Below are 8146 nucleotides of genomic sequence, written 5' to 3' on the forward strand. Positions count from 1 at the left end.
AAGAAAAATAAAGACATGACACTATATTAAATTTAAAGCCAGTGACTTATAAGCAGAGAAAAGCAAAGACAGTCTGATTAAGGCTGTCGCAGTGTTCTGACAGGCTTTTATGTCTTGCCTGTTCTCTGGTCTCCTTAGCTCATAAGCTTTTAGGACGCCCGGGAAACTCCATTCCGATGTAGTACAGAGAACACGCACCAAGAGGTTCTCAATAAACAGGCATTAAATCCTGAGTCCGGAAGGGACCTTGAGACGCCCTCTCTGCACTCCTCCTAACCGGCCCAGAAAAACAGAATTTTCCCTTTAAATCACTACAATCCGAGACTTCAAAACATGAGTTAACTTCTCACATTTCCTGGTGTCTCTCTTTTGTGTTTTTGGTTTTAAAATCATTTAGCTGTTTTAAGGCATACAGGACAGTGGGCCAGCTGGATGCCCACGCTGCGCAGAGATCTCAGTACTTTTCCATGTTGTTAAGCTGACATTCTGCACCCATTTAGCAACTCCCACCCTCTCATTTTCTCCCTGTCCCCCACCCTACTACCCCACCCTGTCGACTCTATTTGCTGTTTCTGAGTTTAGCTGCTTCAGATAAGTAGAATCGTACAGGCTTGATTATTGTGTGACTGGCTCATTTCATTTACCTTGGTGTCCTTAAGTCTCATCCATGTCTTAGCATGTGACATTTTTCTTCCTTTTTAAAGGGTGAGCAATGTTGCACTGTACGTGCCGCCCACATTCCTTCGGTTATCCTTTCACTCACCCAGAGACGTCTGGTCAAATCTATTTCTTTTCTCCTGAGAACAGAGCTGCTACCAGCATGCCTCTTTGAGACTGCTTCCAATTCTTCTGATACACGCAGATGTGGGATTGTGCATATGGCAGATAATCACGTGGTTGTTACCTTGACTTACTCGGGAAGACCCCCATCAGGTTGGCTTATGTGTACATCTGTGGGTCATTGTCTTGTTTGGGAACTGATGCCTGAAGGTCCAGCCCACTGTAAGCAGTACCATCCCTGAGCAGGTAGGCCTGGGCTGTATAAGAAATATATCTCATCATGAGTCTGGAAGTAAGTTGGTAGGCAGTGTTCCTCTTTGGTCTGCACTTTGGTTTTTGGATCAGCTTCTCTCCCTGATGGAGTGTGACATGGAAGTGTAAGTCAAAAAATCCCTTTCCTCCCTGAGTTGCTTTTGGTCATGTTTGTCGAAGTAACAGAAAGCAAGCTAGAACAGTAGATCCGATGGGAAGTCTGTTTTTATTCTCTTGAGCCCACCATTTTGCTTTCCATAGTGACTATAGCACAGTTTTACATTTTATTGGTTGTGCATGAGTATTCCAGGCTTCCCCCCATCCCCTCTAAATTGTGTTATTGCTTTGAATTTCCCTGGCTATGGATGGCACCGGCCACCTTTTCATACAGGGGTTACCTGTGTGTCTTCTCTGGGATGTCTGTTTGAGTTGTTTGCCAACGTGTTTCAGATGGGCTCTTGTGCTGCACAGGCTGGAGCTAAGTGTTGAACTCCTGGGGCTGAACCCAGCTCCATGTAGGTTTACGTTGGCTTGTTGATTCGTTTGTTGAATTGTAGGCGTTCTCTGCTGACTGTTTCCTTCAACAGGTTGAAGCTGAGTTGCGGTAATCTCACCTACCTGCCTTTTGCTTTTGTTGCTTGTGTTTTTTATTGTCACAGTAAACAACAATGTCCCAAAGCTTCCTCTTAAATACAGCTTTAGGGCTGTATCCACCCCCCCAACCCCCCTTTATGAGACAGTTTCTTATTACACAGCCTGGCCTCAAACACATGATTCTCAAGAGTGCGGGGACTACAGGTGTGCCACCAGACCCGGCTGTAATTGATTGAATTTTTGTATCTGGACTAGGGATAAATCTCCTTCCCTTGTGGGTTTCCACCACAGGGCTTGTGGGTGCTCTTGTCCCTTGCAAGGCTCTGCTCCTTGTCTCAGTCTGTTGGTGAGGTGTGTCAGGTTTGGGTCTGGCATCTCTGTTCTGCCTCATTGGCCTGTCTGTCTTCAGACCAATGCCAAACTCTTTGGATCTTTGTAGCTTTGTGTTGGCTGTGTGGCCTTTTGTCTAAACCCACGTGACTATTTCAGCTTTCTCATATGTTTTGAAATCGGAGAGTGAGAGGCTCCAGTTTTGTCTCCCTCAAGATTAGGGCTAGGCATTGTAATGCATGCCTGCAGTCTCAGTGGAGAGAGAATTTGAGGCCAGCCTTGTGAGTTTGAGGCCAACCTGGGCAACAGAGAGCTCAGTTCAGCCTCGGCTAAATGGAAGACTCCGACTCAGAAAAAACGAACAGAATTGTTTTGTTTTTTTTGTAGTTATCTGAGATTACATGCACATTTTAGGATTTTCTTCCAATTTTTGTGAGAAAACGCCATTGAGTTTTTGGTGGGGGTTACATTGGAGCTAAAGATTGTTTTATATGGCCAGCTTAACAATCTTTTCTTAAGTTCTTGAACATGGGGCATTCAATGTACAAGTCATTTGAGTCTTTGTTCAGTTAATTCTGGTATTTTGAGGTGGGTGTGGTTGCATATGTCTGTAATCCTAGCACTTGGGAGACTGAGGCAGGAGGATTGCAATTTCAAAGCCAACCTAGCAGGTTCCTGTCTCAAAAGACTGTATATCTCTGTCTATATCTAAGTATGTTTGTGTAATTACATTTTTCTTGACTTCTCCATTCAGAATGTTAATTGTTGTTGTGTACATATCTGACTAACTTTGTTTTTTGAGATAGGGTTTCTATATGTATCCCAGTCCGGCATGAACTAGCACCACTCCACCTCCTCTGCCCAGGGCTGGGGTACAGGTGAGCCACAGCACCAGCTGCTACTGTTTGTGGGTGCTGATTTTGTATCTTGCAACTTAGCTGAACTTTTGTTGTTGTTGTTATTTTGTTTCTTTTTTTTTTTGCTGAATTTGTATTAGTCCTAATAACACTATTTTGGGAAGACATCTCAGGTTTTTCTCTTACGAATATCCATTATCTGGGAACGGAGACCATTCTACTTCTTCCTCTCTAGTGTGGCTGCCCTAAAACTTTTGGTAGGCCCAACTGCTCTGTCTAGGGCTTTGAGTACTGTGTTAACTGAGTGCTGTGTCGTTAACTGAGTGTTGTGTTAATTGAGTGAGTATTATGTTAACTGAGTGAGTACTTTGCTGAGTACTGTGTTAATTGAGTGCTGTGTCATTAACTGAGTACTGTTAACTGAGTGAGTACTGTGCTGAGTGCTGCACTAACTGGGTACTGCGTCAACTGGGTATTGTGCTAACCAGGTACTGTGCTAACTGGGTACTGTGCTAACCGAGTGCTGTGCTAACTGAGTGCTGTGTTAACAGCAATGGGAAGACTGGGTGTCCTGGACTTGCTTCCAATCTCGATCGAAGCTTTCCACTGAGGCGCTGTTTGGTCATGGCGGCTCCTGTGTGTGTCCATGAGAATATGAGCTGTTTGGAGACGCTGGTCCACACTGCTGGTCTGCAGTCTAGGCTGCAGTGCTTTGCACTTATGGCCTTCCTGGGGAATGCTCTGAGCTGGAATGCAACCTGTGGTGCTGTGCTATGGGAACTCAGTGCTTGGCCATGCTGAAGTACTGTATTTGTCGGTCTGGTGAGGATCCAGTCATTGAGGGTAAGACAAGGCTTGTGCCCTATGAAACCCTGCTTCCTTTTCATGATTGACAAGAGGACTATGCCCCTAGGGCTGAGGTTTTGTTGCCGGCTTAGCATTTCTCAGATTTAATGTGGATATGGATTTTGATACAGAGACTTAGTAAAGTATAGGTTCTAGCTAGTTTCTTTCTCTAGGAAGAGAACTCTCGATTGGGAAGGCACCTCCATAAGAGAGGCCTGTTGGCAAGTCTATAGTACATTTTCTTAATTAGTGATGGATATGGGAAGGTCCAGCCCATTGTGAGTGCTGCTATCTCTGAGTGGGTGGCCCTGGGATATATAAGAAAGCTAGCTGAGCAATCAAGGAAGCAGCACACCTCCATAGCCTCTGTGTCAGTTTCTGCCTCCAGGTTCCTGCCTTGAGTTCCTGTCCTGACTCCCCTAGATGATGGACACACTACAAGTTGTAAAAGGAAATTAACCCTTTCCTCAAGTTTGTATTTTATTACAGCGATAGAAATCCTAACTAAGGCACACTGTATCCTGGGGCAAGGCCCTGGATGTTGCATTTCTAACAACCTCCCTTCCAGGTGCTGTGGATACCATTGGGCAATGTATGATATCTTTAGCTTCTGTACTGTTGAGTCAGGGTGAGTCCAAAAGACATATAGGCCCTGTGTCTTAGTTAGGGTTTCTATTGTGTGAAGAGACACTATGACTATGACAACTCTTATAAAGGAAACACTTAATTGGGGCTGGCTTACTGTTTCAGAGTTTTAGTTCATTGTCATCATGGCAGGAAGCATAGCAACACACAGGCAGACATGGTTCTGGAGAAGGAGCCAGAAGTTCTACACCTGGATTGGCAGGCAGTAGGAAAAAAGAGTGAGCTACTGAGTCTGGCTTGAGCTTCTGAAGCCTCGGAGCCCACCCCCAGTGACATACTTCCTCTAACAAGTCCCCACCTACTCCAATAAGGCCACATGCCCTAATGTTTTGAAATAATGCCATTCCCTCTGAGCCTATGGGGGCCTTTTACTTTCAATCCACCATACCTTGAGTCTAGTTCCAGGCTGTGGGAATTATGGACTGACAGTCTAGGTTTAGAAATACACTCTCCCATTCCCTCGCTGTGCAATTTTGGGGTAAACTAATCTCTGTGGCATGTTTCCCCAGCAGCAGAATCCTTTACTCATGAGTTTGTTATGGGGATCACATTTGATAATAGATACATGCCACAGCAGCATCCAAGCAATGCAAGCTCTTTTTGTAAAGGGCAGGCATTGTTGGAAGAAAATGCATACAGCAACAGGACTACATGCTGTAAGCCAGACAGAGATGTCAGTTTCCTTCTACCTGTACTTAGACAGATAGGCAGGGAAGGTGGAGAAAGTCACCCCACACTTGGAGGTCTACAGCCAGCAATTTAAGGTGGATTGCAGTTTGCTCAACACTGTCTCTCCAGGTCTTCATTCTGAGGTCCCCCATCCTCTGTGGGTGGATCCCTTCACAGCCAGAAGAGAGAAGAATCAGCACAGAGACAGCTCTTTGCCACTTGGAGAATTTCTAAGTGTTTAAATAAAGCAGTCTCCTTCTGGGGAAGAAGGAGCAAATTCCATACTACAATTGACCCTGAGTATGTGGTAGTGTAGAAATGGTGGCCTATGGGCTTAGATGGTGGGAAGGCATTAAGGGGCCCTTAGCGACACCTTGTTACTATTTATTTCCTAATTAAGATAGCGTGCTTTAGGGATAGGGGAAGAGGGCTGTAAAGTTAGTTGTTGTACCTATTGCTCCAGCAGTGAGGGGAAAATATTATTAGCAGCTTATGTCTGTCACACCTTAATGACTGGATAAAAACAGTGAAGAGAGGTTAGCAGGGATTTTATTTTCTTTAATTTCTCTACAGGGTAGAGCCTGGTCCTTCCCAAACTCAACTCCAAATTTAAATTAGGAAGCTTGCATTTTGATGATTGCATTACTCTAAGGATCCCTTCAGTATTTTAGAAGTTAGCCAAGTAGAAAGGAATGATCAAAGGTAGGGCGGATTAACACCGGTCTCCCGTTAAGCTGAAGAGGGCTGCTGCTATGTACAGGTGGATAGATTGTGCACTGCACAGAGGGGGTGGGGATCTTCTCCTCTTCCTCCTCCTCCTCCTCCTCCTCCTCCTCCTCCTCCTCCTCCTCCTCCTTCTTTTTGTTATTTTTTTTCAAACTGTTACTGTGTAACAGTAACTCATTCTGTAGACAAGGCTGGCCTCGAACTTACAGAGATCCTTCTGCCTCTGCCTCCCAAGTGCTGGGATTAAAGGTGTATGCCACCACCTTGTCAGGGATGCACTTCTAATGCGTATCATAGACGTGGAAAAATTTCCAGTGTTGTAACTGTTTTACACATAGGTAGGGTGGAGAAGTCCCTTTCCACAGAGGTAATTGTTTTTCCAAGGAGTATATGGCAAGGTCTGGAGACATTTCTACTGTCACAAGCAGGCAACATGTGGCTTGTACCTAGTGTATACCTGGCAGCCAGTCCAGTGAAGAATTCAGCTCAGAGTAGTGCTGGTGTGGAGGCTGGAAAGCCCTCCTAGAGGAGGAAGGATGTCTCCCTGGGTCCCAGTGCCATCTTTTCTGTCTGTCCTTGAGAAATCACCCCTTGCCCAGAGCAACCTAGGCCACCTGCCAGCAGACCCATGCTCTGGCTGGGCTGGCAAACAGGTAGTGCCATGCTGGAGTATGCCTGCTTCCTCTGGGCCCTCATCTCAGCAGGCCAAGTGTCTCAGCACCTATAGGCCTTCATGCTGAGTCAGCTTTCCTGGGCCTGCAACTTCCCCAATCCCTAGTCCTTACCTCTCTGGAGTGGGACACAGTCTGCTTAGAACTGTCGAAATGCCTCTAGGTGGCAGCATTGGAAGGCCTCGTGATCAGCTGCAGAAAGGGGCAACAGTTCTGAGATCAAGCACAGGACTTAGGCTGGTGACTGGGGCCAGTCCCAGCCTTCCCATATGCCAGGACAGCCTTGGAAGTCCCTGAGCCTCCCTTTGGGACATGGTGTGATATTTACAGTGCTGCTGTACCAAGGTGATGGTTAAGGCTCGCCCAAAGCGTGCAGTGTGTTCAGAGTCGCTTTCGGCAGGAAGCAGCACCCCGTGGGTGGGTGTTGCCTATTGAAGGGCTTGTTCCACATTTGTTGTCTGGGAGTCAGACAGCTGTGGATTCCCATCCCGAGCCAGGAGACCCTGCTTTCAAGTCTGCCATGTGACTGCCACTTCTGCTGTCTCAGGCTTGTAAACTCAGGATCCATCCTCTTCAGATGCTCAGAGAAGCAGTGTGTGTGTGTGTGTGTGTGTGTGTGTGTGTGTGTGTGTGTGTGTGTAATTTTTCAGTAAATCCCTTTGGTAGTACAGAGCCAGGTCAGGGTTAGGGGCCTGGTGTAATGTGGTGTGCCAGTTGAAAAGTGGCTAGTAGGCAACAGGCCAAAGGTTTGCATCTGGGCTGATCGATGACCTGATGCTTTGGAGTGTAGCACCCCAAACACCCCTCTGGAAAAGCCAAATGGTATTCAAGGCCACAGACACTTCTAGCTGGGGACAGCACTGCCTACCCTTGAGAAGTGCCACTTGCCGTTGTTCAAAGACCTTGCCTGGTGACCCCCCCCCACCAGTGTGTTTATTGCCTGGTGCTTTGTGGACTCCTAGAGATTGGAAGCTAGGATCCAGGTCCGTGGGTCCCTCACCCAGGGTCTCTGTCTGAGGTGGCAAATGATGCCCTCTCCAGGGATTTTCATATGGTTTGTCCACTGTACTGTGGCTGTGAATCCCTGGCATCTCTTCCTCTAAGGACACCAGTCAGATTGGCTGAGGAGGATTGTAATAGCCTATTTTTTTTTTTTTTTTTTACCTCAACCAACTACTTCTTTAAAAGCCCCATTTCCAAATTCAGTTCCATTCTGAGGCCCCAGAGGCTATGGCTTCCACATAGATTATTTTAGGGGATGAAGTTCAGTGCATATACCTGGCAAACGCCTGCTAACAGCATAGTTCTAAGGGTTTAACTGTGATAAGAAATAGAAGGAAAGCCATAACATCCTCAGGTAAATCCTCCAGCCTCGGGCCCACACCTTACACCTGCCTTGATTGTATTTTGCAGCAAACACCAGGTGTGACCTTCTTACAGTCTTTCGTTAGCTAGTTGGGGATTTGTTAGGGCCACATGTGGTGTGACCATGTCTCCAATGTTTGCTTTGTTTTTTTCTGGACAACTCTGCTCTCAAAAGTTTTGTCTTGTTGTCTAAGAACATTTAGTTTAGAAAACTTAGTTTTTCTTTTCTTTCTTTTTTCTTTTTTCTTTTGAGACAGGGCTTCTTTGTGTGGTTCTGGCTGTCTTGGAACTCACTTTGTAGACCAGGCTGGTCTCGAACTCATGTAGTTTCACTTGCCTCTGCCTCCCGAGTGCTGGTACTAAACACGTGCAACACCATGCCCAGCTTAGATTTTTTTTTTTTTTTTTTAA

This window comes from Peromyscus eremicus, chromosome 1 (assembly GCF_949786415.1).
Source record: "Peromyscus eremicus chromosome 1, PerEre_H2_v1, whole genome shotgun sequence".
NCBI classification, from domain to species: Eukaryota; Metazoa; Chordata; class Mammalia; order Rodentia; family Cricetidae; genus Peromyscus; species Peromyscus eremicus.